General features: G+C 41.2%; 1 protein-coding gene across 12 annotated transcripts in view; it reads right to left on the bottom strand.

The window, feature by feature from the left end:
• Nucleotides 1–16,165, bottom strand: part of TLCD4 (TLC domain containing 4) — a 100,006-nt gene that overhangs the window by 48,765 nt on the left and 35,076 nt on the right. The window contains exons 1-3 of one of the 12 annotated variants that reach the window (XM_070486889.1): nt 14,372–14,459; nt 13,452–13,569; nt 13,260–13,324 (exon numbers count right to left, since the gene is read on the bottom strand). The exons of 9 other annotated variants lie outside the window; for them this stretch is intronic. The gene's annotated coding sequence lies outside the window, so the exon portion shown is untranslated. Of the gene's footprint in view, nt 1–708; nt 846–13,259; nt 13,325–13,451; nt 13,696–14,371; nt 14,460–16,165 lie in introns of those variants that run through there. 2 more of the 12 variants (XM_044748868.2, XM_070486887.1) reach the window with 2 other exon arrangements.

Raw genomic sequence — 16,165 nt, 5'->3', positions numbered from 1 at the left:
AGAAACTATGAGAATTTCAAGCCTTTACCAGCTATTTGTTGTGTATCTTATATTTGTATTTAAAATAAAAGAGGGAAAAATCTATTAAAGATCTCAATATTATAAATTTCAGGAGACAAATTTAACACAGTGATACTCAAAATCTAAGTCTTAGAGTTTAATATTAAGAGGAAATTTCAAGTACTATAACTGAAGGTTTTCCTTTAGTAATACTATTTTTAATTAAACTTAGGACAAATCACCTGACGTCTCTGTGCCTCAATTTTCTCATCTATAAAATGAGAGTTGGTTAGATAATCTTTAGGAAAGAACTAAGGCAAAAGTCATAATAAAACTAACATTACAGCAAACATTATTTGCTATAATAAACATTACAGCAAAACAAAAAATAATTATGTAATTAAAAATTAATTGTACAATGGGACAAACAACATTTAAAACAAAATTGAAATCTTATGAAGAACAATACTGTCTTGGAAAAGAATCATATCACCATTGCTGCTTAAATTAGTATTCAACTTTAAAAAAATATTCTGCAATCACACATATGCTGAGACCAAAAATTCTCCATGGCTTTTTATCTCTAAAATATAAGATTTTTATAAAAGATCTTCAGGTTTTAAGGATAGAATTAGCACAAAGAATAGTTATTATGTACATATATACACATTGAAAGTAAGTTTTCTATCTTATTGAGCTGAACTTTACCTGGCTCTAAAAATCTTAGGAACATTCAGACCAAAAAAAGACACTAAAGCATTTGCTCATATCCAACAAATACGGCATCTCTATGGCTCCATCCTTGCTAAAGCTGACCCTCAAATGAAAAGGAAATGAATCAATACATATTTCCAGCTGCCTAATGTGAAGAAATAAAATCACCTACTGAAGCCAATTCACTAAAGAAAAGCCAAGTCATTGACTGTACGAGCAATAACCCCACTTGATTCCCTTCCAACCAGGACAGCATAATAGGAATCAATCTCCCACAGGGCCCCTTCGGACAAAATTCATGTGTCCGTAATGAATTCTTTCCTCATTCTTTGGTTCTGGTATGTGCGCTCAGTAAAAATACTGATATTATAATTCTTCTCTGTAAGATTCCATTAACTTTATTGCTCATTTACTTTTTTTTAATTCAACATGTGTTTATTGGGTATTAAAAAATTTAATTTGTGGTCTTTTAGCCTAGGTTTAATATTAACCAAATAATACACAAAAGTAAGTTTTGAACATAAATTAAACATCATTACAATTTGCTAAGTGACACGTAAAGGGGAAAATGTTTTTCTAAGATTAAAGCAAATAGGGATCCGAAGGCCGGGTAGGCAGGTAAATGAAGAAAATGAAACCAGCAACCAAAAGAGAGCGGAGAGTCTAATCTTAAATGTGGGGGTGGTCTGGCCTGAAGAAAAGCCTGTATGTTCCCTGCTGGTCCTGGAGGGCTTCTGGGCATGGGCTACTCATTTACTTTTGCTAAAATTCAACATACAGGGGCCGGCCTGGTGGCACAGTGGTTAAGGTCACACGTTCTGCTTCGGTAGCCCAGGGTTCACCGGTTTTGAGCCAGGGTGCAGACCTACCCACTGCTTGGCAAGCCATGCTGTGGCAGGCGTTCCACATATAAAATAGAGGAAGATGGGCACAGATGTTAGCTCAGGGCCAGTCTTCCTCAGCAAAAAGAGGAGGATTGGCAGCAGATGTTAGCTCAGGGCTAATCTTCCTCAAAAAAAAGAAAAAAATTCAACATATATAATAAGCATTTATTTCATGAATGTTTGCCAAAAGTTATGCTATAAAACATAGTAGGTATCATGAAACATTATGCATTTTGTGAATTAATTTAACCAATACATTAAAAAAGTACTAGAACAATTCACCATTAAGAGATTCCCCATTCTTAAAAAAGCTAGTTCTTATCAAATCTTTGTTATAATGGATATTTTCTATTTTCTATTGACTTACTTTCAGTTAACTGGGTCTTTGGGGTATCCATTGAGAGTCTCACTTTGCAAAAACGTTCCCTTTAAAACTAAAAAGTTCCATATAGGCAAGTTGTGGCTTCCATTAAAGGCTCAGCAGACAGAAGCTAATTAAATTATTCTACTTCCAGCTTTGCTTCTTTTTTTTTTTTTTTTTTTAAAGATTTTATTTTTTCCTTTTTCTCCCCAAAGCCCCCCGGTACATAGTTGTATATTCTTCGTTGTGGGTTCTTCTAGTTGTGGCATGTGGGACGCTGCCTCAGCGTGGTTTGATGAGCAGTGCCATGTCCGCGCCCAGGATTCGAACCAACGAAACACTGGGCCGCCTGCAGCGGAGCGCGCGAACTTAACCACTCGGCCACGGGGCCAGCCCCCCAGCTTTGCTTCTTATTAAGCAGCTGCTTGCCTCATCAGTCATGCCAAACCAAGGACTAATCTACGGATTTTTTACAAATTTCCCCAGAAAACCAAGGCTTCTGGTAGGAAGTAACTGCCCCTGTTTATGCATTGAATCAGGCAAGAAAATTATAAAAATGGATAAAAGCAAACAATGCTCATCACTGACATAGATTAAGGGCCTTTGTGAGTCTGGTGATTATTAAGTAGAGGAGTATACAGAAAAAGTAGAAAAGTATTAGGGTTAGCTCACATACCTCTGCATGTGGCTGGTAGCTGGCAGAAGGCTGGGATACTGCCCTAGAAAGGAGCAGCCAGAACAGAAGTGGGAAATATTTCTGTGGCAATTTACAAGCAGAGTGTCTAGACGGGAACTTCACAGTATAATTAGCCCATTCTGATTCACAAGAATTGTCACACCAAAGCCCTGCCAGAGGCCTCCTGAATACAAAGATGTTTGTACTTTTTCCCCCCAAGACAGTCTCCGTAAACTTTCAGTCAAGTTGCTTTCTTAGTAGAGAAAAACCTGAAAAGGTTTGAAGTACACCTCTCAACCACCAGCTGTGAGAGCCCTTCTCCAGCGGGAGGACGCCCAGAGGCAGAGCCACCAGAAACAACATAGCCAGGCTGACTCAGCCTCCACTTCAGCCAACAGCTGATCCACCACCTGTCACGTGTCCACCTGGTCCCAGGCACTGTGCTGGGACTCAGAGTACAAAATGGGGGACATGCTTACAGGCCAGTAGGGAAGCAAAGAAACTGATCACCGCCACATCAAATGGCAAGTTCAGGGTGCTCAGGGACACTCTCTGCTTTCTGGGGAATAAATACCCCAAGAGGGGACGCATAACCAGTGACTCCAAAGGCATTCAAGGTGAACCAAGATTCCAAGCCCAAAAAGACCCAGTTCCACCAGCTGAGTCTGGAACTACCAACCTGGAACGCAACCGTTACTCTCATTTCCCCATGTTCGTTATTCCCTCGTAACACCAGGAATTCCTTAGCGAGTACGTTGGAATCAGCAAACCTACTTCCGTACACACAAATAACCGCACCCTTTCACGTTCTGATACAATTTCCAGATAAGAACCACTGCTGTAGTGATTAGTAGTAAAAACCCTTAAAAAGAGGAGGAAAAGGTCTTGCGCGGTTGTCTTTAAAGGCAGCAAGGAAGGGGGAAGCTGGGCAGAATGCTCTACACGGGCTTAGCCTTCTTCCCACCCCTAGTAAGCTCCACTGCCTATTTCCCATGTTGATTCCAAACACTCCCTGCTTGCAAATCTCCAGCTCTCCCTCTCTTACAATAGATGAGGTTTCTTCCCATTTCACCAAAAATGAAGGCTATCGGGCATGAACTCCCGCAACGTGACAGTGTTTACTACCACCGCCCCCCCCGCCCCCGCCACTGCCCCAAGGCAGCTCCTCTTAGTCTGCACACCATAGGCTCTGCTCACCCCTTCACCATGGCTTACAACGTGTGCAACCAGACCCCACCAACCCCCGCGCACCAGACCTGGATGGTCAGCTACCCTCTGGATGGCTCCATGTGGACATCTTGGAGGCCCCACAGGCTCCATAGGACCCCAGCTGAACTTCACCTCAAACGAGTCCTTCCCTCAGGGTTCCATATCTCAGAGAATGACACTCTCATCCACAACACTGCCTCATCTTCCAATCTCGGGCAGCTCACCCACCCTGGACTCCTTCCTATCCCTTACTCCTACAATTAACTGACTATCAAATTCTGATAGATTGAAGAATATCAAATGAAGGATAACTTGATTCCAGGAAAGTTCTGAAACTTTCCCATGATAGCCTTAGGAATAATACAAAGAAATGTGGCTGCATAACAAAATTAGGCAAATCTAGGGCTGGTTGAAAAACTAGAAGCACCATGTAGATCAGAGATCTGAAGTAGACTTGAGAAATATCTTCTGCTATCCCATTAGGGTTCTCTCTCTTTGGTCTGTTTTCAGTAATATTTTTACAAATATTTATATGTTTACTCAATCTACATATAAAATAGAGCCAGCAAAGATAGCTAATGTAACAGGTTAAAAAAAAATCAAGTTTCAAAATTATCTTCATTGGCTAAAATAATGACTTCCAATCAGAAAGATAAAATATAGCAGGAATAAAATTTTAAAAGGTAATACCCAAGGACTTAGCATAGTAGCCACATAACTAACCCACACGCACACAGGAAGCCTTGGCATTTTAAGTTACACAAACCAATGAGAGACAACAATGTAATGAAGATACTAGTAACCAAAAGCAAACTTTAGGCTCATTTCTAATCAGATGGTGCAGAAGTATAACTTTGGATGAAGACACTCATCACTCCCACTTTACTCTGAATTAACCACATACCAAAGTACCCTGAGAGTAGTGTAATTAACATGGTGATTTTCAGAAACCAGATCATATCATGTTGAGTTAAAGGGCTGAGTAATGTCAGCTTGGGAACAAGTTTACTTAGTGAGGACCTGAGAGCATTCTTCTAACATCTAAAGAACAGTCATGGAACAGTGAAAGAGGGAACTTACCCTGCATTACTCAAAATGGCACAGGTGGGCAAAAATTACAGGGAGGGAAGAGTTCAGCTTAATTTAAGGAAGAACCTTCTAACAATTTAGAAGTGTCGAAGCATCCGTCACAGAAGTGCTAACAGGACAACTGGAGGGCGCGTCCACAGAGGGCATGAGCACTAGTCTGACTGTCAGAGGACCCTCAAAGTAAGATCCTGGGATTCTAGGAATGAACTTAATTCTGACATCTAAAAAGGCAGTTTTGTACTAACTACTACATTAGATTCTCAATATTCTATCATTTATGTTAAAAAAAATCAAAATTGCACATGTAAGAAAATATTAAGTACATATAACATGGTGGGAAATACACAGGCTTGGTCACAGACTTGAGTTTGAATGTCAGTTCCCCCCCTTGCTAGCTGTGTGACCTGGGACAAATTACTTCATGTGCTTTAACTGAACCTCAGTATCTTCACCTGTAAAATGGATATAACAACAATACTAACCTGACATCGTTGTCACGGGGAATGAACCACATAATGTTTGTTGGGCACTCAGAACGGTAATTGGCATATACTGCACATTCAGTAAGTTTCTGCTTCTGCCATCGTCCATCTGCAGCAGCATGTAGGACATGTAATTTCTGGATCTGTCATCACTCCAGCCAAGGGAAACAAGACCATTCTCTGGCCACTGGGCCATAGGCCACCAACTAATCTCTGTTTACATTAGTCAACACTCAAAATGTAGGCAGCCCCCACTGCAGAAATCTATCCTCTCCACGTGACCATCCCTGCCATGCGTCAAAGTTCCTTTGCAGCCACCTGACCCAACCTATCACCCCCTCCATCTCCCAAGCCCTTCCACTAGGCTGCCTGGAACTGCTGCTCCACACCCAGAAAACAGAGCTCTATGCTTGGCCTCTCCTCTGCACGCTCTGAAGACACCCCTTTTCTTCTGCAACCCTACCAGGTAGTGGCTGCCTAGTCCCTTACACTTCAGAGTCAAGAGATGGCCCTATATCCTCTTTGCTCCTCATGGTCCCCTTCAGGCCTTACTCCTCCATTCCCTCACTGCCTGTAAACACCCAGGGTCTTTTGGTCCTGCTATTCAGTTACACCACCCTCTCCCTCTCCTCTTTGGTATTCCAACCTCCTAAACATTTCCTCCCATTCAGAGACTGTAGCCCTGCCCCACTGATGTCCTTAAGCCCTGCCAACATCCTGAGTGACTTTCTATCTACATAGAAGGCCCAGGTGTCCTTAACAACTCATTTTATCTTCATCTGGAACGGCACCTCTTCCATCCCACCTCAACCACCCATGGACCTTTATGGTTCCTTTCTCCTCATTTTTATGCCTCCAAAACAGCATTTCAAGTATTTCCTTTGTTGACCTCTCCTTCAAGCGTTGCCCAGTTTTACAACCTTCTCAAGTCCACTGACCTCTCAGCTTTCCCGAACCCACTAGCTGGCCAAACCCCAACCCTGAATATGTCCAACTATTTGCTCAAAGATGAGCCCCAAATAATCAGAGCACTCTGTTGGAAAAAGTCATATCTCAGAAGAGGTTGAGGTTGATGAGTGTGAAATTACAGAGGGATAAAACAGCCCTCAACACTGCCCTGCACTCCTACCACACTGCCCTCAGCAGGTTACTCCCGTCCTCCCTCACAATAAAATAGAAGCCAACACATGAAAACTCTCAACATCACACTATCACCCGTATAAACTACCTGCATCTTCAACCATCTGTCCTCCCATCTCAGGACAACCTTTCTAACCTGTGCACTTTGGATCCATCATTTCTGGCCTCCTTGGAAATCTTTTGCTCCTCGTTATCCTTTATTCTCTCCTCAACTAGATCTTTCCATTGGCTTTTAAACAGGCTGAAGTCTCCAATAAAAATGAAAATCAGCAGATCCACCATCTCTTCTTCCTATATCCTTTTCCCACCTCTCTTTTCCAATATAGTTTTCTCTCTCTTGCCCTCTCTCCTGCCCCTCCCCTATATCCTTTAAGGACAAAGTTCTAGAAAGGTGTGTCCATACTGTCGCCATTTCTCACTCTTCAGCCTACTCTATTCTTGTCCTCTCCCTTATCATTCCTCTGAAATTTCTATTCCTCTGAGTCCTGACGCATATAGCCAAATGCCTATTTGTCAGTACCACACAAGCATTTCAAAAGCACCTCAAACCAAGCTCATGACCTGACCCCTAAACTTAGTCCTCTTCTAGGTTCTTCATCTCAGTAAATGGCATAACTGTACCTCCAGATTTGACAGCCAGAAACCTAGGAGTCATCCTTGATAACTTGCTTTCTGCACCTTCCTACTTTACCACCACATCCAGCCTACCAAGTCCTGTGGATTTCACTTCTTAAATAGCTTTCAAAAACATCCATTTTTATTAAGCTACCACCATCACTTTTGTCGATTGTCTCCAAACTGGTATTCTTAGCGTGGAGGACGCCAGGGAAATCTTCTCTAAAAGCTGTCTCTGATCATGTCACCTCCTCACCTACCCCCAACTTAAAATGTTCATTGGTTTCCCAGTGCTCAGCCTCACCTGGCACTTGCCCTCGTTTGCTACACTCCAGCTAACGTGGCCTTCTTTCTGTTCCTTAAAGATGCCATGTTCCCTCCCTCTACAAGGCCTTTGCATAACCTATTCCCCAACTCTCATCCATGCTCCTCCACTCCCAAGTTAACTCTCATGCTTCTTCAGCTCTCAGGTCAATCCTCACCTCCTCAGGGAGCTTCTCTGAGCTCCACTAACAGGTCAATTCCCCTCCTTATCTGCTCTCATAACATCATGTCCCTCTCCTTTACGCCTGCAATTTAAATGAATGTCTCCACCCCCCAGTGGAATGTGAGCCCTAGGAAGGTGGAAAACACGAACACTTTTTCCCCTCTCCATTGTGTCCTCATAGCTAACACAGTGCCTGCCATACAGCCTGTGCTCAATGTCTATTAAATAAAATAATGATAATAACAGACAGTCATATTCTTATATGTGCTTTCTATTCTGCTGGTATCTCATCAGTTACAGGTCCCTCAGTTTACCAGTAGAATCAGAATACCGCAAAAAAGAATTTTCTAAATTGATGACTCTAGTATTACAGCATGAAAACACACTGACTTCAAAGGATTCTCACCTCCAGTTGTCCAAAAGCAAAGAGTACCAATACTATAAAGGAGCTAATACTGCATATGTGTCTCAGTCTGTTTGCATTGTTAAAACAAAATACCACAGACTGGGTGGCTTATAAACATCAGAAATTTATTGTCCACAGTTCTGGAGGCTGGAAGCCTGAGATCAGTGTACCAGCATGGTGAGGGCCCTCTTCCAGGTCGCAGACTTCACATGGTAGAAGGGGCTAGAAAGCTCTGTGGGATTTCTTTTACAAGAGCACTAATCCCACTCCTGAGGGCTCCACCCTTTGACCTGATCACTCCCAAAGGCTCCACCTACTAATACCACCACCTTTGGGGGTTAGGATTTCAACATATGAATTTGGAGGAGACACAAACATTCAGACCATAGCAATATGATATTTGATTTCTTTCCCAAACTCCTTACAACACATGGTATGTGTTCAAAGGTTTCATGTGTATATATAATGGTAATCTGCACTGTATTTTCATACTCTTATCAACTACAGAAGTACTCGTTTATTGATTTATCTACTATGTCAGTAGCCCTAACAAGTAAAAGTGTTTAAAAAGTCTCTATTTGCAAACTGTAAATCATTTGTTAATAAACACTTAATTGCAGAAGATGAGATATTTACCAAACCAAATAAACAAAAACTCTACCCAAAAAAGGCACACTGCCCGCCCCTACTCTGCTTTTTTTGACATTTTCATATGGGTGGTACATTGCAATTATCTGTCTAAATGCTCATGAAATGTCAATTATTAATCAGAGATATTAAAATCCCCTAGTAAAGAATAACTATCACACTATCCACTTTTGACTTTTCATTCATGTAAAAACTGTTGAGCATCTAACCAAATACATACAAAGCTCCTGGCTAACTGTAGTTACAGTTTTTGTTTTCTATTGTTGTTGATGTTTTGTAAATTCTGCATTGAAAGCTACATGAAAAAAAGTTAGGAGAATTACATGCAGAAAACATTCCACCTCTTTTCTCTTTTCTGGGCATTAAGTTCAAGAACCATTAACTTAGTGTGAAGTCTTCAGGAGGCCAGCTGCATAAAAGTCAACCTGACTTCTATACATCCTCCAATATTCACGGTACAGCTTTTTAAACTGAAGCAAACGAGAAGAAAATGAAGACTAAACCAGGACAGGCAAAGGAATCTGATATGAATATGATTCAGTTACACTCCTTTTTGCAGATATATGATGTCACATCAGATTTAAGAAGAAATTCCTCATAACCATAGAAAAGATTTCTCTATGGCTCCTCCGTGTCAGTTAAGACACTAAACTTTGAATAAGGGTATCCTTTATATTTTCCCATTCCTTCAACCATTTACTTCCCAAGAGCATATAACAGAATTCAAATTAACGAGAAACTGTTCAACTCTGCTTGTTACAGACCCTGGCAATTGACATTTCCCAGAAACAATTTTTTTGGATTACAGGTTGTTTTAATGATAACAAAGAATAAAATATTTAAGGTTAAATATTCATACATTTCTAATGGGCCTTTATTTTCCCCTCAGTTGTAAGTAATAATTATAATCACAAGACGTTAGAGCAGAAAGGAGACTAAACTCTGTTCTCTAAACTGGCTCTTAAAGAATCACCTACCCTCAGCAAGAAGTGTCCACACTCAGGGGCTGTGGGATGGCTTCATCCTGCTGCCACAACTTGAAGAACTGTGTAGACAGTTAACTCATACTGCCATAGTTCTCTTTAACCCAAGACTTCCCTTTTATCTCTCATAGCCCTATCTGTCTCTTTACATCCTATGTTAAATGCCTTCTAGGAATTTTTTTCTGATCCCTCTAACTCAGTGTTTTTCAAATTTTGACCTCCCAGAGCTCCCCATCCCACCGCCCCCCCCTCCCCATACACACAATACTTTCTCAGTATACATTCTGCTTATTTCCACCAGTCAAGAAGATTCTGTAGTCTTCCTTTCTATGGTTTGTTTTCTGGGGGGGAAATAGGTTTCTTGATTTATTTTTTCACATGGCCCAGAGTCCCCACCAAAAGATTCTGACACAGCAAGGCCGGGGAGTTATTCCTGCTCTTTCAAGAAAGAATTTCTCCCCTTGATTTCCTACAACACTTGATCAATTCTCCCTTCTATTAAAAGTATTGTTAATTAGGATTTTAACAAAACTTTTCTTATTTTCCTAGCTTGCATTTATTTGCACTTTTTACATGTTCTAGCTATTAACTTAAAAATAAAACAAAATTTAATACAATTAATCTATGTTATCAATTTTTTTGAATCTTTTGTCTTATTTAAAATTTACTTCATTTTATACTGACTCCCTGCCTCGGGACTTGTTTTTCTAATACCTAACAAGAACTGTGGCTGCGAGGGAGACGACAATGGAAAAAGGCCTCCTTCCCCAGCTCTGCCTACTGCTCCAACCCACTGAAGCACTCTCCCCTAGGAAACTCAGGAGTTCATTTTCTAGGGCCTTAAGTCTCACAGTATAGATGGCACATTTTATTTACGTGATAAATGTTGCTTCCTAGCATCTCACCCCACTTAGAACTTTTATAAAGAAGTCTTTATTTTTTAAACCTATGAGTTATAATGACAGTCACTAGATTTTGGATAAACCAGAATGCCAAGGCCAGGAGACAATAGTGATTGGAAGGTCACACTAATACAGTAGTTGAAACCAATAAAAAGTAAGGATTTGCAAGCTTATACAATTTGAGGGCCCACCTTTAAGGAAATCCACATTTCACATACAACACACTCCCTGAGACTTAGAAGTGTTCTGTGTGAGCGAGGGGCCCTCAGGCCGAAGCAAGGACCCAGTAGCACTGCTTTGCCAGGTGGAGACTCTTGGGAAGAGGAAGCAGGTCCTGCAGCCAACTTCTACTCAGCTTCTGATGTACTTATTTCCATATTCCTGCTTTTCCTTTCCTGAAGGGCTCACAGAAGAGCCTCTTGGCTTGGGAAATCTCTTGGCTTTCTACCAACATTGTGAAATCAAAGAAAAGCTGGACAGAGTAAGATTTTGCAAATACATTTTGTTCTTTTTTTAAAGGAATCATTGGGACACCTGCCACGCAACCCAGGAAGTCAGAACCTAAGGAGACAGGGAGGTCCTTCTCACCTCCAAGCTGTCCACTTGATTACCCCTGAGAAAGTCCTTAAGGTTAACGGAAGTGCCTGAGGTAGGGTTTTGCCTGCTTGCCTTCTAGTTCTTTTTTGCCTGCTCCCCACAGGAAATAGGAGACAATATTAAATGGGTGAGGGGGGCTGAAGAACAATTTAGCAAATTTCAACCACCTGCTGAGTTCTTAAAACGAATTCCGTTCAGCTAGAGAGAGACCTAAAATCAAATCTTAGTCCCAGTATTTTATCAAGCGGCCTTTGGCAAGAATATAACTTCTCTGACACGCAAGTTCTATGAAACAGGGATAAGAATGCCTACCTTGCTAGATGGTCATGTGGCTTAAAAGGGAGGCGTTAAATGCCCCTAGCACAGTGCTCAGCACATGTAGCCACTTGTGGTAAGTCATTTAATACCCATAAATTCCTTTGCAATGTGATGTTGTCACTCCAGCCACCCAGAGGTGGAGATTATGTCTCTGCCCCCACAAATCTGAGCTGGCCTTGTCACTGTTGACAAATAGAATACAGAAGAGAGGCTGCAAGGGTTCTGGAGCCTATGCAGGCCTCAAATCTGCCTTTCACTCCTTGGAGCGTAGCCCTGAGACTGCCATGTAAAGAAACCTGTCTGGTCTACAAGAGGATGTGAGGCCGCGGAAAGAACTAAGGCTGCCCAGCTGACAGAAAACACTCAATACCAACTAGCAGCCATGCTGGCAAGCCATCTTGAATCTTCCAGCCCAGCTGACCCTGCCATTGCAGGCAGCCACATGAGGAAGCCTATAACCAGCAGAGTAACTGCCCAGCCACCCACAGAATCATGAGAAATATAAATCATTTTATTAAGCCACTAGGTTTGGGGGTGGTTTGTTATTCAGCAATAGATCAAAACCCCACTCAATAGAAGATAACACTTATTATTACCACCCTTTCCTAATCAAAAATGTTACAGCTGTCTCTCTGATGGCACCAAGTCATAGAGAGACAGGATATTCTGTATCTGAAGTACTGTGATCATGTCCCCTCCTTTAACCTTTGGCCTAGAGGCCCTGCAGCTTGTCCACCCCTATTATCTGTTTGGGGGACTTGGCGGCTTAAATGAGAAGACAGTCAAGGTCTTCTAAATTCTAGCTGGCCTGTTACCTTGTTACCTAGGGCCACTTAAAACTCTACCAAGGTACTCTGAGAGTACCTTCTCTGCCGACCTCCTTCCATAAGGCTGCCATTGCCTCAAACTGATTCCAACTGCACTATTTTCCAATAAACACAGTACTTATCTACCTGATTCAGTATCTGGTTTGATATTATCAGGAAGCCAAAAAATCTAAATGCGGTGACATGTTTCCTTGAACCATTTCACAGGCTAGTGAGGTGATGTGCAAAACAAATCAGATGCGGCTTCAGGTAACCTCAAGTTTAACATTTACTACAAAGCTCATGTTTAAATTCAGGGCAGGTCCTATACAAGTACCTAAGCTTGGCCCATGGACTTGGTATTAAAGGATTGTTGGGACAATGTTCCTGAGGCAAGACTTAGGTGAACGTGATCATAAAAGTTCAGTTTCAGGTGGCTCGTTAGAGTCGAACTTTTCCCAGGTTTATGAAATAGGGTCAACCTGCCCCAACATATGGATCTCTAAATCCTGGTAACACTATCATACTCTGCAACCTATTAATCATTTTAAGCTTGGAGATGTTCTCAAGACTTCTTGGAATGGTGGCTCTCACTCTTTAGAAATTGATCAACATGAACAAATACCATCCTTCCTGCAAAAAGGACCAAGTGCAGAGTTTTATTTATTTTTTTAAAGAAGATATTTTGTTCAGTCATTGTTACAGTTCTAATACATGACTGCCATCTAAAACATCCTCACTTCTTTCTTTGTAAGTTGTAAGCCTAGTATTCTTGGGCAAATGGATTCTACTCACAGAAATTCCACTAAAATTACATATTCTGTACTACCTTGTAGAAAAAATTGTCCAGGAACAGTGTCAGATTGCTGTTTTCAATGGTCATGTATCCCTTTAGGTCCTCTTAAGCTATTTCTGGATTAAACACATGAACATACAACTCACCCTCATGACCTTTCACTGAGCAGGGCCAAGGCATGACACCCCTGGCTAGCACTGAGGAACACGACCTGAAATGGCATTACAAAGCAAGGTCACTAGGTTTTACTGTACAATATTGGGAATGTGGTTGAGAATGCTGGTCTTGGCAACTGCAATGTTTTCTTGATGAAAATCCAAAGGAGAAATTTCTCTCACCTCCTAGAATCAGAAATAGACAGTCTTCTCCGATTTGGTTTCTCCCTCTGGACACACTGAAACTTGTTGTGGGTTGTTTGCCTCCTGTGTTTGGCCGCTGGAAAGCTTACAGTCAGAACTTCAAGGAAGAGAAGAGGACTTTAAAGTACACTAATGAACCTCACTCATACCTCCATCTTATTTTCCTTTGACTTGTTTTTCTTTCCTATCCTAAATTTACTTTATCTTGTCATATTGTATGCATCTTCCCAAATCATTTTTGGAACAAGGTAGGGTGAAAATAAAACCAAAGATATCATAGTCAGTGTGTGTTCCTAATCCCTCTGCTCTGGAGAGTGAGCTCTTGTAAGCAAGTGCTGGCATTGCCCCACTTTGAAATCCCTAGAGTATCTAGTGCTACACTTACTGCTGAATGAATATTTGGGGAATTAAATCGTAGAATAAGTAAATTGTGATAGCACTATGTTAACTGAATTATAAAATAAGCAGTATACTACTGATTTTGTCTTTTATCCTCAAAACAAATTCACACATGACTGAAAGGATGTACGTACGAGGATGTTTATTGCATCATTATAAGAAGCAACCTTAAGGTCCAATGATAGGGAAATGGTTAAATGTATTGATACAGCTGCACTAACACAGGTGATATAGCCATTTAAATGAACAAGATGATACAAAAGAATGCTCATCACATACTACAGAGTGAAAAAAAGACTGCAAAGTGATAAATTTTTCATAAATACACAAGCAGGCACATTTTGGCATTTGTAGAGAAAAACGTCTGGAGGGCTATACCCTCAAAACTGAAAACTGGTTGTTTTGGGGAGTGTGGGAATATTGGGAATGTGGTTGAGAATGCTGGTCACTGTAAATGCTGTGTTTTCTTGATGAAAATCCAAAGGAGAAATTTCTCTCACCTCCTAGAATCAGAAATAGACAGCCTTCTCCGATTTGGTTTCTCTTCTGGACACCTTGAAGCTTGTTATGGGTTGTTTGCCTCTTGTGTTTGGCTGCTGGAAAGCTTACAGTCAGAACTTCAAGGAAGAGAAGAGGACTTTAAAGTACACTAATGAACCTCACTCATACCTCCATCTTATTTTCCTTTGACTTATTTTTCTTTCTTATCCTAAATAAGAGGACAGGTGGGAGTTGGGAAAGGAGAGTGAACTTTCACTCTCTTGAGTATTGGTTGTTTACACTGTTTTTTATAATGAACAAGTTTCAATTCTGTAACTAAAAAAAAAACCACTGAATAAAAGATTTAGGGACTTGAGGCTATAAAGCATTCTCAAGTCCTCCAAATGCCTAGCGTCTAAGAGTTCGCTATGGGGATACTGAGCTGGGAGACACCAAACATGCAGCCTTTGCTCCAGGCAGCCAGACCTTCCCTTCGCCGCAACTTGACCTCCCACCCTGTGGCGTCGATCTTGCCCTCGGTTGCTCCACAAAACATGTAAGAAATGGATCTGTTTGGTAACACTCATACAGGTTTTAAAAATATGAAAAGGCAAAGAAGCTTTCTCAATTGGAACACAGCTGTAGTCTTTCTCAATCCTCAAAATAGCATGTAACAAATGACAAAGCATTTAATTCATAATTGTCTCAATATTTTTACATGTATTAGAGCAAAACATGTTAACTGAGCAAGACTAGTCTGGGGAATTATGTCCCTAAAATGTAACACTTGTAAAGGGGGCTTCTAAATTTGTTCTAAATTTTTCATCAAATGTCCTTCCTCCTCCTCTTCCACTAAATACATACATACCAAATAGGGAGAAGTTGTCTATGCCTTCAAAATGTACTTTTTTTTTTTGAGGAAGATTAGCCCCGAGCTAACATTCGCTGCCAATCGTCCTCTTTTTGCTGAGGAAGACTGGCCCTGAGCTAACATCCGTGCCCATCTTCCTCCACTTTATATGCAGGACGCCTACCACAGCATGGCTTGCCAAGCGGTGCCTTGGCCACACCCAGGACCTGAACCGGCAAACCCTGGGCCACCAAAGCGGAACGTATGAACTTAACTGCTGTGCCACCGGGCTGGTGTCAGATCAAAATGTACTTTTTAAAGGTTTTTTTTAAGCCTCTTTAGAGAAAGCTAATTAAATTAACTTGACCAGGAGAGTTTCTCCATGTCCCCAAAACTTAAAAGTCAAATTAAAACCAATGTATAAACCCATCAATGTACAGTTATTTCTAAGGTAGCCAAGGCAGGATACAATAGACACCAACAAAGCACATGCTGGGATCCAAACATGGGCTCCACAGGAATAGTCTGGTGGACACCGTTAAGACATAACACCCAAGAAACCAGGATTGAAAACATTAGGTAGATACCAGACAGCTGAGGAGAGGTAAAGTCAAACACTGAAAACATATCAACTCAGGTAGGAAAATCAGATAAGGCAGGGATGGGTCAAAGGGAGGATCGAAACAGGTCAGTGTGGATGATAACAGCAAGCAGTAACCAAGCAACCAGGTGAACCTGTGCACTATTTCTCCAAGCTTTGCTGTACTTGCTTGCTGGCAAGGGTACTAGGTGTTGGAGTCACAAGTTAATTGTTATGAAAAGAAAATCAAAGGGCTGCAGCTAGATTCTGCCCTTGATTAACTTCAGGGCATAGATACTGGAATTAGCTCAAGGATGCTGGGTGCTGCTTCACCTATTTCTCCAAGAAGCTTTTTTGTCAATCCCAAAGACTATGAAGGATGAT

Source organism: Equus asinus, chromosome 16, assembly GCF_041296235.1.
Source record: "Equus asinus isolate D_3611 breed Donkey chromosome 16, EquAss-T2T_v2, whole genome shotgun sequence".
NCBI classification, from domain to species: Eukaryota; Metazoa; Chordata; class Mammalia; order Perissodactyla; family Equidae; genus Equus; species Equus asinus.
The sequence above is the reverse complement of the archived record's forward strand: the minus strand, read 5'-3'. Positions and strand labels throughout refer to the sequence as shown.